This window comes from Sitophilus oryzae, unplaced genomic scaffold, assembly GCF_002938485.1.
Source record: "Sitophilus oryzae breed Bouriz unplaced genomic scaffold, Soryzae_2.0 scaffold_1508_pilon_pilon, whole genome shotgun sequence".
Taxonomy (NCBI): Eukaryota; Metazoa; Arthropoda; class Insecta; order Coleoptera; family Curculionidae; genus Sitophilus; species Sitophilus oryzae.
In genome coordinates, this window is record NW_022146179.1 from 826,796 (window position 1) to 844,059 (window position 17,264).

The following is a 17,264-nucleotide window of genomic DNA, read 5'->3' on the forward strand; positions in this document are numbered from 1 at the left end:
AATATCTAAATAATAATAATAATATTCTGGGTGTTTCATGATGATTTATGATGAACATTGATAGTTCATTACCAGAGAGAATGCGCTCTTCTTCATTTGAAGAAAATGTAATAAAAGTTTTCGCAAATATGCATATTAGAAGAATTAATCTTGTAGAATGTTTGGTTTGGTTTGGTTTGAGGGTAGGAGGGGAGTTAGTCACCGCGACCTTAAAGATCTATTGTGAAGAATTAATCTTAATTTTAAAATTTAAAATCTAACAGACACGTTCATACAGCTTTGTTTTTTTTACCTAAATTTAGTTTTTTTTATATGGTTTGATTATTTTTTTAACCTGTTATGTTTTTTTGTATAATTTATTTTTGTAACTTCAAAATTAAAAATATTAATAAAAAAAATTGTGTCTCGGTAAAATGTTAATTGCAGCTACATACTTATTACATCCCCTTGTATTGACGCCACGCTACGCCGCTGGTATTATGTCCTAAAATGCTTCGTTTCGGAGATACCTACAGGGTGTAGAAGTTTCATTTTTATTTCGATTTTTTTCCAAATAAGGAGGAAAGAAACTCCTCGGAGGCTCCAAGGAAAACGGTAATTTATATCGATATGAAATTTTGGGAGCAGATATAGGTTAATTTAGAGCAGTTTTTAAAAATATAGAGAGTTTTACAGGGTGTCCCCCAAAAAAGTTACGTATCAAAGTTGGGCTTTTGGTAATGGAACACCCTATATATTAATTGATTTTCGGATTCTAAGAAAAAAATAAAGGTGAGTTCCATTAAAGAAGAATATCCCTAGATCCTAGGTTTTCGACATATTTTAAATTTTTTGAAAAAGAAGAATTTATTTTAAATTTCAATAACAGCTGCCTAAATTGTAATTTATCCTGATGTATAGCCTGATATTTAGTTAAAATAACCATTGTATGTGAAACCAAATTAAAATTTGACCTGAAAAGTTATACAGGGTGAGGCAAAGTTAATATTGAACAATGGTCAGTTTTAAAAGCAAGTTACTCCTTTATATTAAATGGAACACACAATATATTATTCCGATATTCAATGGAGAATTCGTATATCTTCAAAATACTATTCAGGTTGCCTACCTCTTCGACAAAGATTTTTGTAGATATTTTCATTTTTATGATTTTGCATCAGTAGATCTTTTTTAATTGATAAAATTACTAATACAAAATGATAACTACTTGTTAAAGGTGGACTAATTTGACAGCTATGTTGAAGTAACGTCAGGGTATCTCACCACCCACTAGATTTTATCAAATAATAAATATCTATTGACACTAAATCACAAAAATTAAAATATCTATGAAAATCTTTGTTTGAGGGGTAGGCAACCTTTATAGTATTTTGAAGAAACATGAATTCCCCGTTGAATATCGGAATAATATACTGGGTGTTCCATTTAAAATAAAAGAGTAACTTGCTTTTAAAGGTGACCAATGTTCAATATTAATTTTGTCTGACCCTGTATAACTTTTTGGGTCAAGTTTTAGTTTGATTTAAAGAACAATAGTTATTTTAATTACATATTAGGCTATACCAGGTAAATTCCAATTTAGGTACATACATAGGCAGTTTTTATTGAAATTAAAAATTTGTTTTTCGTTTTTAGAAAAAGTTAAATATGTAACTCACCATTATTTTTCTGCTAAAATCCGAAAATCAATTAATATATAGGGTGTTCCATTACAAAAAACACAAGTTTGATGTGTAACTTCCTTTTGGAGACATTCTGTAAAACACTCTATAATTTTAAAAAATGCTCTAAATTAACGATGAAAATTGAAAAGATGAAAATTTAAGGTTGTATGTATTTTTAATGCCACATAAAAAAATAAAAATAAAAATTTTTGTTCAAAAAAAATTACTTTACCCTTATCACTTAGGGTATAAAAAATAGATATCAACCAGATGATGTTCTCAGACATACTGAATATAATATCCGTTAAGCCGCTACGAAGGAGTATATGGTAACTAAAACTGTGACCTCTGACACGATAATTTTATATTAGATTAAATTTATATTATGATGGGTCAAAAACCATTAGGTAATATTCGGTATGTTTCAGCATGCTAGACCGCAAAAGTCTTGCATGCTTGGTCTTGGACTTGTGTAAGTCTGATCGGTAGTGATGGGCAAGACTGGTCTTGGTTTTGCAAAAAAAGCAAGACCAAGCCTAGCGTAATGCCTGTAAGACCAACAGCAACCTTACGCAAGACCTAGACCCAACATGCCCCAACCTGGGTAGGACCTAAAATACAAGCTCCTCCTTCATCGGCCGATATGTTTCTTTTATTGGTCATCAATGGAAAGGCTAAAGAGAGAAGACGGTTGGAGAGCTAAAGTGAGCTTCACGGCCATGGCCGCCTCAACGAAGCAAGCCATGATAAGAGACTATAGCAGACCCGCGCAAAGATAGTCCGCCAAGGCACAGGCTAGACGGATGACGGTCGGACGAAATCTGGACGGATCATCCGCGCCCATGTGATAATATTCATATAAACTCACGGTAGTTGTTCAACCAACGGACAGGGCGCTCCATGTAAACGGCACTAATAGAGAAAATTCGTAATATATTTTGCAGATAAAAATGAGTAAAAAAGTTCGTATAAATTTATGTACCTACTAAAATGTTTCGTTCTTGGAATAAAAAGCTTAGATAATTGCCTACAAAAATAGTTCTAGTATAATTAGTAGTTTTCGAAATATTCCGCCTGGAAGATCCCTCAATTTTTTCTCCTTTTTCTCCCAAGTCTTAACGCTCCGAAGATAGATTTCATAACCGTATCATTGATTGATAGGACAAATTGTTCAATAAATCGGCTAAAATTTAATATTTTGTGATGATTAAGTTCATTTAAAAGGTAGAATCAACAGCTATCACATTTAAGAATTTGTTTAATTTTGCCATATTTTATGATAATAAAAAAAACGAGAAAACATTCCTTAACCCAAAAATTTTCAGATTTTTACGAACTTATTCATATTTTCACAATAATAGCTTATTTGTCAAGATATTTCTATAACAGTTGTTCTTAGAGCCTCTTTAAAATTTAAAATAAGCAACTCAGAAAGTTTGAAGTACATATTCGTTTAATCACATTTTAATAAAAAACAACTATGCGTGAGTTTTCCGCTTTTTTGGGACTTCCGTAGTAAAGTTTTTTTGTAGGTAATTTACCTATAAGCTTCATTTCTTATTTTAAGAAAAATTTTGTAAATTGCATATTTTGGCAGATATTTGCGAAAAACTGTTTTTTCTCAGTCATTTGGGGCCATTTTTTCGGCCAAAACTGGTCGAGCACGGTGTTACATTTCCCCCCCTAAAACTACTCCCCAAAAGGTTTTCCTCTTGAAAAGTCCCGGTCAACGAATTAAGCTGTGGCTCCAACCTTCATTCAATTTTCAACCTTCATCAAATATATTAGGTATGTGTTTACCATAGGGAATGCAATCCCGATCTCGCGATATCTCGTCTAATTTTTCGGGATCAATCCCGAAGCATAATATAGATGGTAAACTTTACCATTTTTAGTTTCATAAATAAAGTAGCCTCTGTGAAAAACGTATCTTTGTACCGCTGCCCATAAACGAGAAACCCTGTAAAACACACAAAAATGGGACAACCTGTACAAAGTACCACAAAATTTAATTTTATTTAAGTTGTTGATGTTTTTATGTGTGTTTTTAGGTCCTTGATGCGTTTATTTCTTTATTGTTTATTATAGTTGTTTATATAATATTTTATTTTAATCTGTATCTAAATCTTTACTGACTTAAATCAGTATTATCATAATTTAAGTAAAAAAAGTCTTAAGTAAAAAAAAAGACTTAAATAATGTTATATTGATTTAAGTCTTTACAAAAATGACTTGACTTGAAAGAAAATGACTTTGGCTTGGTTTGGTTTGGTTGACTTAAGTCATTTGAACTTTATATTGAAATTGACTTAAGACTTAAATCAATTAAATTTTATAAATTACTTAAGACTTAAGTCTTTTTAAAACTGACTTGTTGCAGCTCTAATAAATATTATATAAATATATTAAACTTCAATAAAAAATTTTAAGGTGCCCGTTTTTCGTACCGGTAAGTGTATTATATAATAGTCGATATTTGGATCTTGGATATTTGTTTGTTGGATGTATTTTTTTACGAAATTTATGCATCAATTGCGAAGTTACGTTAAAAAAGCTCTAAAGATTTATACATTACTATGTATATGTAGTACAAATGATGATTGATCAATGATGATTATACCATATGATCGAATAAAAACGGCGTCCAGTTGGCTTGGAAATGACGATCGATGGCATTTCCTATATAAATTTACATATAAAATGACAGCGATCTTCATTTCATAGCCATCGCTGACGCCGTTTTTATTCGATCATACGGTATTATGATGTAGTGGGTACAAAACAAACGAAGATTATATTATGTGCGGTGCACCATACATATAGCTCATCGTGAATCATGATGTGTATGTGATTTGTACTACATATAGTATAGAAAAAAAAAATTCACCTAATAGTTCAGGACTCTTATTTTCAATGGGCCATGCATGTTCCAAAAAATATAAATTCGCATAGATTAAGTCTTCATTACTTACAATACATCGGAAATTAGGAAAAATTCCATGATATTATTTTAGAAATTAAATTATAATTTCAAACTTGAACATTCCTGGTTGAGTTGTGAGTTGTGACGTACATAGCCTTCACCAATTACGTTTCAGATCGTAGAAAGGGAAGTTTCATATCATATGTTGGTATGACTGACTGCCTGGCTCATGCGAATCGGGCGCAGCCATTTTGGATTTTGTTATTATTTTTCTTCGTGCTTTTCAGTTCAGCGGTAAATTTTCTTGGTTATAACTTTTAATTTTATCTAAATGGCTCAGAACTATGAAAACACTTTTTCGTATCATTTTCGAATGGTGACGGAGTATATGGTGGACAGTTTTTATAGAGATAATTTAAAATACTTAAGTGCTGATATAAAGAAGTTAAAATATCAAGGTGAGATTTTTTTTTCTTGAAGAAGTTATTTAAAAGTAATAAAACCATTGTTTATAGAGCATAGAGTGAATCATAATGATAACAGTTCGATTGGATACTTCAATAAAAAAGGGCTTCTGTACAATCAAATAAAAAGTACACCTGAACATTATGTGACTGCAATGGTATAAGTGTACAGAAAGTGGAGGGAACTAAATTTTTAAGCTGTGCAGCTAACACTGGTGATTTTTAAATTATAACTAAATATGTAGATTTTTATTTATCTATTTATATTTTAATTTTAGGCGGCATGTAAACATTATGTCATACATAACAAATAAAATCAAGAAAGGTACCACGTTATGATTTATGTAGAATGATGGAAGATAACATCTTACTTTCTAGCAACTTTTATTGCCATTCTTGTCTTCTCATAATATTTATATCAGAGATTTATATTTTATGTTCTTGTAGCGGGTTAATTGTAAATTGACTGCCTTGATATTCAGTAAGTCTTATCACCATCAAAATGTAAATTATTACAATATTGTAATTAAAACACTTTATATTTACTTGCCTTTTAATTTAATACATTTAAAAAATAATAAAATATGTATATGTAATACATAATGTATGTTTCCTTCGAGAAAGAATCTTCCTGATATATAACACTCTTAAAAAATAATATTTTAGGCTTATATAATAAACATTATTGATCACATATTAATACATTGGGTCTGGTCCACTTTAGGTACATCAAAATTTTAAAATTTTCTATACAGAATTGAGAAGAGGAACACTTATAATGACATTTTCCAACGAAAAAAGTGCGGATCGTCCATAAACAACCCGAGAATTTTACGGGATTGGGGAGTGAAAAGGGGTGCTGGGTGGGGTATTTCAACACTGAATTTTTATTTATGTTGGCCTTCTAAAGTAATAATTTCACTATATTTTCATTATATTATAGTTTATCTAAAAGCCACACTTGATTGAGGATAGAAAAATGTCCAAAATTTTACTGAAAAACACTTTTCTTAACAAAGAAAATTGAGACCAGATGGAAGTTTGACATTTCATATATCCTTCTTTCTCTCTTCTATGCAATGAGAGAGACAAATATATTCTAGACCTAATCTAACAATTTGAAAATTTGCAACGTTGCCATATCTTGTATTTTTTCGGGTAATTACGGATTTTAAATAAATGACCTATTACGAAAGCTGACAATAGCTAAATATGTAACCACAAAATTGCACGAAGGAGTTTTAATAGCATTGGTTTACTAGAAGCTAGGGAGCCGCACTCCACTTTCGCTCCTTTGCTTCCGCGCATGCGCATGAGTTATACAAAATCGATCAGGTTTTTGCGTGTATTCTATAAATACAAAAAAACTCACACCAAAGACTAACCAATGCAATCGCCGTTACCAACGACTCTAAATAAATAAAAAAAAATAAAAACAGTTTTAAAAAATAAAAACAGCTGTAAAAAAATAAAAAAAATTTATGTCTACCGAGGTTCGATCCACCGTCCGCAAAAAAGTTAAAACCAATGCAATCAAAACTCAGTTACGGCGGACGTTTTTACCATTGTGATCCTCTTCTCAACCTTTAACACAGATCAAAGTCTAATATCTATTCTTATCAGCTTAATATCGCTACCGCTATTTTTCATAATTAATAGGAAAGTATAAATAAAACAATATCCGATTTAGCATTGGCAACGTTGCTTTAAAAGTTAAACGAAAATAATACAACCACTAAAACACATTCTCTCTCATCTGTCATAATTATCGCACACATTGAAAACTTATCGTAAATTTAACCTAAAAATAATAATTTTAAGTATCAATAGTGAAGTGATCTCAAACATTTAGCCGACGAACCGTACTTAAAACGTTAAAATATTAATTGTAGAACATATTAATATCAAATTTACATCAATAACTTCAAGATTGGCGATATACCGAAAGTGTACCAGACCCAATACATTTAATAACAAAACTTTAAAATAAAATATTTACTTGATTTTATGTAAAAAGGCAATGCATTAGAGCCTTATTTTATCTATACAATGTATGTTATTAATAGTCTTCTGAAATAACTTAACCATGAACGTATTTATTAACATTCTTGGTGCCAACAGAATTTTTCTAATTGTAGTTCTAGTTCATTGTTTTCTAGTTCATCATCTTCAACTTTTCTTGGTCAGATAGTAGACGTACTTGTCATGATCAGATTGTAGCGTACCTGTTTTATACCATAACTGTGAATACTGTGATTTTCCGGAAATACTATTAATCTTAGTTATCAGGAATTACATTTTATTCAAATTAATTTTTCCTCACCTTCTTCCACATGTAAAAACAGGCCATTAATGATTTAACAAATCAAACATAATATAAACTCAGTTTGAAATGTTTTGAATCTTTTTTCGGCGCGTACATAAACTACCATTTTATCATAGTTACTGGTAAAATTTATCCAACAATAGAGCAATTAATTTTTTAGCATTATTGGAAATAGTTTAAATGCAAATTTAATTTAAAATCAAAAATAAACAATTGTAAACAATGTCATTTTGACATTGAATAAACAGCAATGCTGCCAACATCATAAAATTCATCAAGTTTATTTCGAGACGAAAACCAGCCAATCATATTGGCGAGGGCTACATACGTCATCGCAGCGCGCGTAAGTGTAAAATTCAAACTTTTACCCCATTTTTTAGCATAATATTAAGTTTCATATATTTATATGCTTGCTACTTAAGCACTAATTAGGTTGAAATTTGCATAATTACGTGGAAATTGAAAACATGAAACATGCTCATTATACCGGGTGTTGCATCGTCGTTGGGAACATAGAAAATCCTATGCAAAATTTGAACTGTCCAGATATTGGCTCCCCTATGGATTTTATAGCGAAGTAGTAAATATACTTTTTAAACGTCTACATTTGGTAAACACACATGCCAAATTTGAACAATTTTGGACAAGTCGATTTTAGGTAATTTGAGAAAAACTTAATAGATTTTTAAATTAAAACCGAACAGGTAACAATCAAACACCAGTCAAAAACTGACATACCTTAGGTATACAAACTATGATTTTGTCATTGTCAAAAGTAATTTTAATAAAATTTTAATATTTAGGGAAAATTAACCGAAACACGTCTAATCTATTTCCCACGTATTTTTTCATGTTCACTTTTTCTTTATGTGTATAAAAATAAATTATTACTAGTACTGAATATACTCTGTTTTTTTCTCAGGTAAGATTTCGACAGACGATGACAGAAGAAAAACAGATGACGTCCCATACCAATCTATTTATTTTACTAAAAAAAGTTTCTAATAATTTTTAAGTTAACTATGGATGGGTTTAAATATAAATCCGTCATACGTCGTCTCTTATTGATTTTAACCAGTTTTATTGGTTTATTTCAAAAATGACAGATCGTATTTCAATTCTATTGGTTTGACGGAACGATGAACGACAAACGGACGCAGATGCGTACTTTGACGCGTATGAACTCGCCTTTAGATTTTTGACGCTTGTCAAAGTCTTGCCAAATTATAGGTTATAATTTTGTGTCAACTTTTGTCAAATACTCTGCGTTTTGGAAGATAATGCATTTTGATTCGTGTTATTACTTGTGTTTTGTGTCTTTTGAAGTCAAGTGGAGGAAAAATCGAGTGAAAATTAACTGTAGACCCAGAGCACAGTGTATGGTTAATACTCGCTGCCCAGGCCGAAAATCTTATACACAATAAAGTTACAAGTTACCATCAATAAAGTTCGTATACCATCTCGTCGTAGATAAGTGCATCTCGAATATGGTAGGACCATACTAAACACATACTAAAAACTGGAGTAGCTGTAAAATATCGACATCACACGATAGGTGAATAATGGATTTTAGTACTGCAGAAAAATAATGTCAAAAGGTACTGGTTTAAAAATATTAAGATAATAATTAATCAACCTTTAAAGTATAAAATTTGGTAAATGTTATTATTAATAAAATAGTTTGTTTTATTTATTCCTGTGGAATATAACAAAGTTGTATTTGTACATATAAGTTATATTGATAAATATAATCATAAATGCGGGAAGTTTCATAAAGCTTGAAAGTAAGAAATAGTTCTTTTTTCTATTTTTTTGGTATATGGTGTCTTGTTCTTGTTTGTTTTGTATTAACACATACCGTTTTGATTAAATAAAATAACTCAATTACATTTTTTCAGTTTTATACAGTTTTTTTCACAATATTTTGAAGTAATCACTTGTCAGTCAAATTTTAAATATTTCCTGCTATGCGTTCCAGTTGTACCAACTTATTTCTTTGTAAAATAAAATAAACTACTTTGAAATTAAAATGACAGACACATCTATCACTGTCAAGGATCTTTATTTCTTAATTCTTAAAACTGACACTAGTAGATCAAATCAAATCGTTTTTATTTCGCTGTGTTATTGTGTGCAATGAGGTCCATACAAAAAATTGCAGCACTTTCGGGTTTGCTTATAACCATGGCTTGTTGTGTCGCTACTCTCATGAATCGCCACCGAGGTTGTAGGCGATTTGGGGTTCGCCCCATGAATAGAAGAAAGGACATGGAAGGCAATTTTGGAACTCTAATACAAGACATGCCTTCTTTTGAATGGGACGAACAATAGTTCACAAAATATACAGCCTTATACAGTTTTTTTTCACAATATTTTGAAGTAATCACTTGTCAGTCAAATTTTAAATATTTCCTGCTATGCGTTGCAGTTGTACCAAGTTATTTCTTTGTAAAATAAAATAAACTACTTTAAAATTAAAATGACAGACACATTTATCACTGTCAAGGATCTTCTCGTGGGACGTGGGACAGACTATATTAAAATTTTATTAAAATTAAGTTACGTTTAAAATGACGCTGACAACTTCAACTCTCTTTTTACTCTTCAACACGTTATTATTTTTCACAGTTTCCCTCAGAGTAACTATTGTAATTAGTTTATCATAATTAAAGTTAAGTTATATTAAAAAACAACAGTGTACATTAATTCCACACCCGAAAAGACCCTCAACAAGTTGGCCCTTCTGAAGAGGACCACAACAACCTTTAAAAAGTCTATTTACGACTTCGCTATAAAATCCATAGGGGAGCCAATATCTGGACAGTTCAAATTTTGCATGGGATTTCCTATGTTCCCAACGACGATGCAACACCCGGTATGGTGCTCGTTGAACAAAATCCCCTAAAGCTGAATTTTTGTGGCTAGTTAGCTTATTGTGGTCCAGATTAACATTAAAATCCACATTAACATTAAAAAAAATAGCTAAATATCGCAGATATTTAGCAAAAACTTAAAAATTGTACCTTTACGGGTGGTTTGCACGGTCGCAGAGAAGGGGAATTTTAGTATGTTAATCTGGACCACAGTGGCTAACTAGCCACAAAAATTCAGCTTTAGGGAATTTCCAAGGGGCACCTTAATTACCCTGGTCTACAAAATCAATACAAAACTTTACTCTCTATGTAATCTATTAATAAACTTGGCCATTAAAATAGTAAATATTTATTATTTATTTTTGAAGACAGTGTCAAAAACGTTTCATTCAAAAAGTGATAAAAAAACATTAAAATATACATGTAAGAAGAAATCACCTAAATTCATATCGCTAAAAATATTTAAGGAGAAAAGCAAACACGGTATCTACTTCAAAATCTACAACAGTTTAAACAATACCTACTATTATTGCCTTACTTTAATGATGTATCATTGATCATTGATTTTTTTCAATCCAAAAATATTTGCGGAAATAACATGACGCTAAATACCAAATACAAAATAGCAATCGACAAAAATACCGCCACTATTTTTTTGTGTGTTTCTCACGAAATCCGGTAAATAAACTACGAAATCACCTTTAGCACTGCATAAAAACGCCTTTTAAAGTCAATGGAACTAATTTAGAATTTCACGAATTTCCACTTTCCATATGGAAAATCTTCAAACAAACCAAAAAAAAATTCCCGATCATCGCGAAATGTCAAATCTTTTTCCCTTGTCGGCGACCGCGTTGCCAATTGTTTACATCTTGAAAAAACGAGCCAAGCGGAGATCGGACGAGCCCAACGTTGCCAGTTGTTTTAAGACGAAACCGATTTTAATACATAATCATAATATGCATTTTTATCGCTACATCTGTGGAAGTACAACAAGAAATGGTACAAGTGATCACAATGTGACTTTTTGGAAAGTATGGTTTAATAGAATATTCAGGAAATTTAAACATAGCAAAAAAATTTAAGAACCCGACTAAAAATCATAGGAACATAATATTCACAAAAGGCATAATTCGCAAAAATAAAATACGTCCAGATATTGAAAAACAACACGAAATTTGATTTTTTCGTCTATTCTCGAAATCTGTGACTTTGCGCGAGACGCGACAACGTTGGACTTTCCGCGATCTGTTACCATGCCTTCCTGCGGCCTTGAAAACGTCGCAATATGCGCAGCGTCCTGCGGTCACCTTCGTGTGGCTGCTGCTGGTGCCCATGGCTATTGTTTTTGAGCCCCACACACCTGATCGTGGCGAAGTTTGTATCGTCAGCGTTAGGAAAAGGGCTCGCATGGCCCTTTTTCTATTTTAACCCTTAACTACTAAGCATAGTTTTACGTACGTTGTCATGGGCCAGACTGTCCAATACAGGGTGCGTCTCAAAGTGGCTCACCCATATAACTTTTTTATTTTTTCAGTTAAAAAACGAGATTTGGTATGTTTGTATATCACATAAATTAGGATTGATTGACGCATTCAATTGTTTTCGGTCACTTCCGGTTTCACCGTAAATGACTACAACTTTTGGTTTTTAAATGGCACCCTCGGTATTTTTTTTACTTTATTCGAAAGAAAATAATACTCTGAATAGAATGATGTCAACTTTTGACATTTTCGCATATGGTTAATTTGAAGTAATAACTTGCGGTTCGTAACGAAAATTTGACTCGAAATCCCAAGTGTGTGGTATCAAATTATTCGTAAAAAAATGCTTTTTCCAATTATGCTAATGAGCCAACCTCGCTCCATTTGAAAAAAGTGAGATATGATCAAAAATACGATTTGAGCATTTTCTAACTGGTCAGGACAAGACACTAAAAACATTAGACGATCCAATATATTTTTCCAAGGCTCCTTGATTAAGAATTAGTGTTTTTAACATAGCCATGGCACTCTAGATTGAAATTTAAAATACAATTTTTTATTAGGCGCGAATGTCAAAAGTTGACATATTTATGATATGTCATTCTATTCAGAATGTCATTTTCTATCGAATAAAGGAAAAAAATACCGAGGGTGTCATTTAAAAATTAAAAGTTGGACTCATTTCCGGTGAAATAAAAAGTGACCAAAAACAATTGAATACATCAATCAATCCTGATTTCTGTCATATACTAACGTACTAAGTCTCGTTACTTATCTGAAAAAAGTTATAGGGTTGAGCCACTTTTGAGACGCACCCGGTATATATTTTTTTAAAATTTTTAATCAAGTCTAAAGGTACAACAAAAACAAATTTTGAGATGGAATCTCAAAAATATAAAAACTGACAAGACACTTTGGTTTTGGTGCCCTTTTTTTAAGACTTTTTGACTTTTCGTGGCATTTTAATTTCAAACTGCAATTCTTAAAAAACATTTGAGCAATCATTGCATGTACACATTACATTGTATACTATGTGCACTACATTGTATTGGCAATATTTTGAACAATAAAGAATCTATCTACATATCTATCTACACTGAAAAAAATATAAGTAATTTACAAAAAAAAATATTGATACATTAGAGCATTTTTAATAAAAAAACTTGTAAAAATAAGATCTTTGCATAGTTTCACAAGAAAATGTAATTTTGCAAAACATTTTGTCAATATTAAAAAATGATTATTACTAAACGATATTATTTTCACAATGAGTTTTGTGAATTTAAAAATTAAATTTAAATCAGAAATACAATCTTGTAGTAAAATGGCATATGTTTGTAAACATATTCACAAAATTTATGTAAATTTACCATAATATATATAGTAAAAAACGACGCCACACGTCACGTGACTTCTTGTGAAGCTGATGCGAATTAAGTAAGCGATTGTAAACGTAGTTAGAGGAAAGACAAAGAACATTTTAATCTAAACAGTTTTTTGAACAGGTGCACTAAAAAAAAATTAATTTGTGAATATAACAACATAGTTGATTTATAGTAAATTTACCGTCCGTTCTTTAATTTTACAACTCGTTTGTAAAGTCGCTGTATGACTAATTTGTGGCATGTTATGTAAATATGTTATAATATATCTTTATATTCACTAATATTCTTTGTGAATTTATGTAAAAAATGTGTATCTCATAGTAAATTTACTTATTCATTGTAAATTTATCCTATAAAATCGCCATCTGCTTGTACTACTAGCACCGTCTACTAGTATGGAGTAACAATAAATTTAACATTTCATTATAGTGAATTTACAATTTACAATTACTAATGGAAATTCATATAGCGAATTTACAATAAAATTACTTTTGTAAATTCACAAAGCGTTAAGCGGCCCATACATTATCAAACAAATTGCGCAACACAGGCTGTTGTGCAACGAACGAGTTGCCAATGTATGGTAACGTTTGATGCGTTGCGCAATTGTTTGATAAGTTTCAAGAATGTTTCAATTCTTTTGTGCAACAGGCGTTTGCGCAGCGCGTTGTGTAGTGTATGTGTGTGTTGCGCTTCGTTGTGCAATATTTTAGTTCTCTTAGTTCTTTCATCTAAATTCTTTGTTTTCTTTTTCGTTTTTTGGTATCATTGACATCATCTAGGGTATATATGATAATAATTGACGCAATGGCAATTGAGGACATGGTTGTTTCTCAAACAATGCACAACTTTTAATAAAAAGTTTGACCAAAATTTTACTAAGTGCATGGGTAATGCAGTTGTGCAACGGAACGTTGCGCATCGCTTTGTTGCGCAACCTGTTTGATAGTGTATGGACCGCTGAAATGAAATCCGAAATTGTTTTGTAATGTATGTGTTGTAAACACGTGTTTATAATTATAATATTTATTATAAAGGTTAATAAAAAGTCACAAAACAGAACTTATGTAAGATACTCATTGCCATCTCTTCTTGTCTAGAAGAACCTTACTGGAATTCTGAGCCTAACCAAAATAGGAACAAAATTGCCATTAGATACAAAATAAAAAAAACATGCAAGAAAAAGGTATCTAATCAAAACAGTCAACTTACCAACTTAGAGACTATGGATGTATCCTGGACTCTACTCCAGTCCTCTATTAAATTTGTCCTCCGAAACACAGTCTGAAAGAATAAATAATACTTGAGATATTATGTTCATATAGAGAGATCATGGAACAATTATGTTTACATAAAAAAATCCCTAAAATTAAAATACAAATAAATTTAATAAATGGAGATTGTGTTTTCTAAGAGGACTGGCTTTATATTTACAGAAACTACATATAAACATAATTAATATAATATACTTATATACCCTTAAATTATATAAACACTAATCACCCACGCTCTGAGACTTTCTCCTGAACTGCTCTTCGTCTTTCCTCCAACTAATACGTTTTCAATCGAATACTTAATGCGCACTAGCTTTACAAGAAGTCAAGTGACGGCGTCATTTTTACTAAATATATTATGGTAAATTTACACAAGTTTTGTGAATATGTCTAGACACAGGCAATTTTACCACAAGTTTGTATTTCTGTTTTAAATTTAATTTTTAAACTCACAAAACTGATTGTGCAAATAATATCGTTTTATAATAATATTAATAAACTGTTTTGCAAAATTACATTTTGTTGTGAAACTATGTAAGAATATCTTATTTTTACAAGTTACAAAAATACTATATTTTTTTTGTAAATTTTCTTTCAAATTTTTTGTAAATTTTTTTCAAATTTTTAGTAAAATTTTTCTAAAATTTTTTGTAATTTTTTTTTTCAAATTATTTATATTTTTTTCAGTGTGAGAGTCTCAGTGCGTGGGTGATTCGTGCTTTTATAATTTAAGGGTAAGTATATTATATTATGTGTTTATATGTAGTTTCTGTAAATACAAGTCAACTCCCTTAGAAAATAAAATCTCCGCTTATTCTTATTTGCATCTTAATTTTACCGATTTTTTAATGTAAACATAATCGTTCCATGATCTCTCTATATCAACATAATATGTATCTCTAAGTATTATTCTTTCAAAATGTGTTTCCGAGAACAAATTTAATAGAGGTCCGGAGTAGAGGAGGACTCTATACATTTATTAGTCTCTAAGTTGGTAAGTTGAATGTTCTAGTGTTCTGATTAGATACTTTTTTCTTATACAGGGTGTCCCACTTAAGATGGATACAAGCCAATATCTTGATTGTTTGTTGAGCGATCTTCTTCATTTTTGGCAGGAGGCTGTATGGCTATAAGACGTACATTTTGCCCAGGATAAGAAATGCGATACTTCATAGTCGTACGTTTTAATGGGGTTTGATATTTTTCGAGTCAAGAGTAAACTACCCTTAGGACAGTATTTATTTCAAATCTGATAAATTATATTGAGTCCTCCTTACCTAAGATAGTTAAGTTCTAATTTTTATAAATATTGATACATGGTGTGTCATTAAAATAAGATTTTCTTATTTTTATTATTATTTTTTAAGTATGTACTTACAACGCCACTGGATAAACAACTGGTTTATTATCAATAACCAAATATATCCAATTATCAATTAATAATCGATTTAAGTTTGGGCGAAGATGGTCGAAGATGTTGACTTTTAGTTCGTTAGAGTTTTATAAATCTTTCGTTTAGAGCATATTTTTCAAAGTTAATAGTGATTGTATTAAATAACTATTTGGATTTTTTTAAATATTCCTCGATAAAACGAATAAAAATCATATTTCAGATTCCATTAAAAACTGTATTTTTAAATTATTTTATAACTCATTTTATTTATTTGTATTAGCAAACTTAAAAAACAATTTTTAAAAGTAAACAAAATAAACTGAAAATACATATTTAGTTTTTTTGTATCGTATCTTAATTATTATGAAAGCTATCTGAAAACTTAAGTCGATTATTAATTGATAATTGGTTATAATTGGTTATTGATAATAAACCGGTTGTTTATCCAGTGGCGTCGTAAGTACTTAAAAAAATAATAAAAATAAAAATGTCTTATTTTAATAACACATCCTGTATCAATATTTATCAAAATTAGAACTTAAGTACCTTGGGTAAGGAAGATTCAATATAATTTATCAGATTTGAAATAAATACTGTCCTAAGGGTAGTTTACACTTGACTCGAAAAATATCAAACCCCATTAAAACGTACGTCTATGAGGCATCATTTCTTACCCTGGGCAAAATGTAGGTCTTATAACCATACAGCCTCCTGCCAAAAATGAAAAGAGATCGCTCAAAAAACAACCAAGATAATGGCTTGTATCCATCTTAAGTGGGACACCCTGTATATGTTATGATATGTTTTTTTATTTCGTTTCTAATGGCAATCTTGTTCCTGTTTTAGTTAGGCGCAGAATTTCTCCTTTGGTTAGGCGCAGAAGGTTCTTCTAGACAAGAAGAGATGCTAAAGTATCATACATAAGTTCTGTTTTGTGCCTTATTATTAATAATTAATAACATGCACATCATCAAGTCAACTTTCAAACTTCAAAATAATTTACAGCGATTACCCTTGGCTGATTTACCTACAGTGTCTAGGTATGTCCCCGGATTGTCTTTACCAGAGGAAAAACTTTTTTATTATTAACATTTTGGGAAAAATGCATTGTGCATAAAAGTTTTTACTTTTGTTCTAAAATGGTCAGTCCCGTTTATACTTTTTCAAATTCCCATACCATTTTAGAGGAAATAAAAAAAAAACATTAAAATATGGTAGATAGTAATTTTTATCCTAAAAATCAAAACGCGTTTCTATAGAACTGCAGAGTGGCGCACTCATTCGCCTTGGTTGATTATACGAAAAAGGAAAGATGTAGAAACAGAATTTTTTATGGGTATATGTAGAGAACCAATGTGCATAATTTAAAATTATTTTCAAATGTACAGGGTGTGTCAGAACTAAGATCCATACCAAAGTTACATTTTTTCTTACGGAACACCCGGTATTTTATTTCATTTTTGGATTCTTGGTCATAA

General features: G+C 30.7%; 1 protein-coding gene and 1 long non-coding RNA gene across 5 annotated transcripts in view; one reads left to right on the top strand and one right to left on the bottom strand.

Annotated features, from left to right (window-relative positions):
• The window catches only part of LOC115878352 (DNA-directed RNA polymerases I, II, and III subunit RPABC3), a 75,798-nt gene that overhangs the window by 17,314 nt on the left and 41,220 nt on the right, over window positions 1-17,264 (bottom strand). The window lies entirely within an intron of this gene.
• Window positions 5,027-5,378, top strand: LOC115878355. Its single transcript, XR_004049505.1, has 3 exons — window positions 5,027-5,045; window positions 5,103-5,266; window positions 5,330-5,378. It is a non-coding gene; the product is annotated as an uncharacterized LOC115878355 (long non-coding RNA).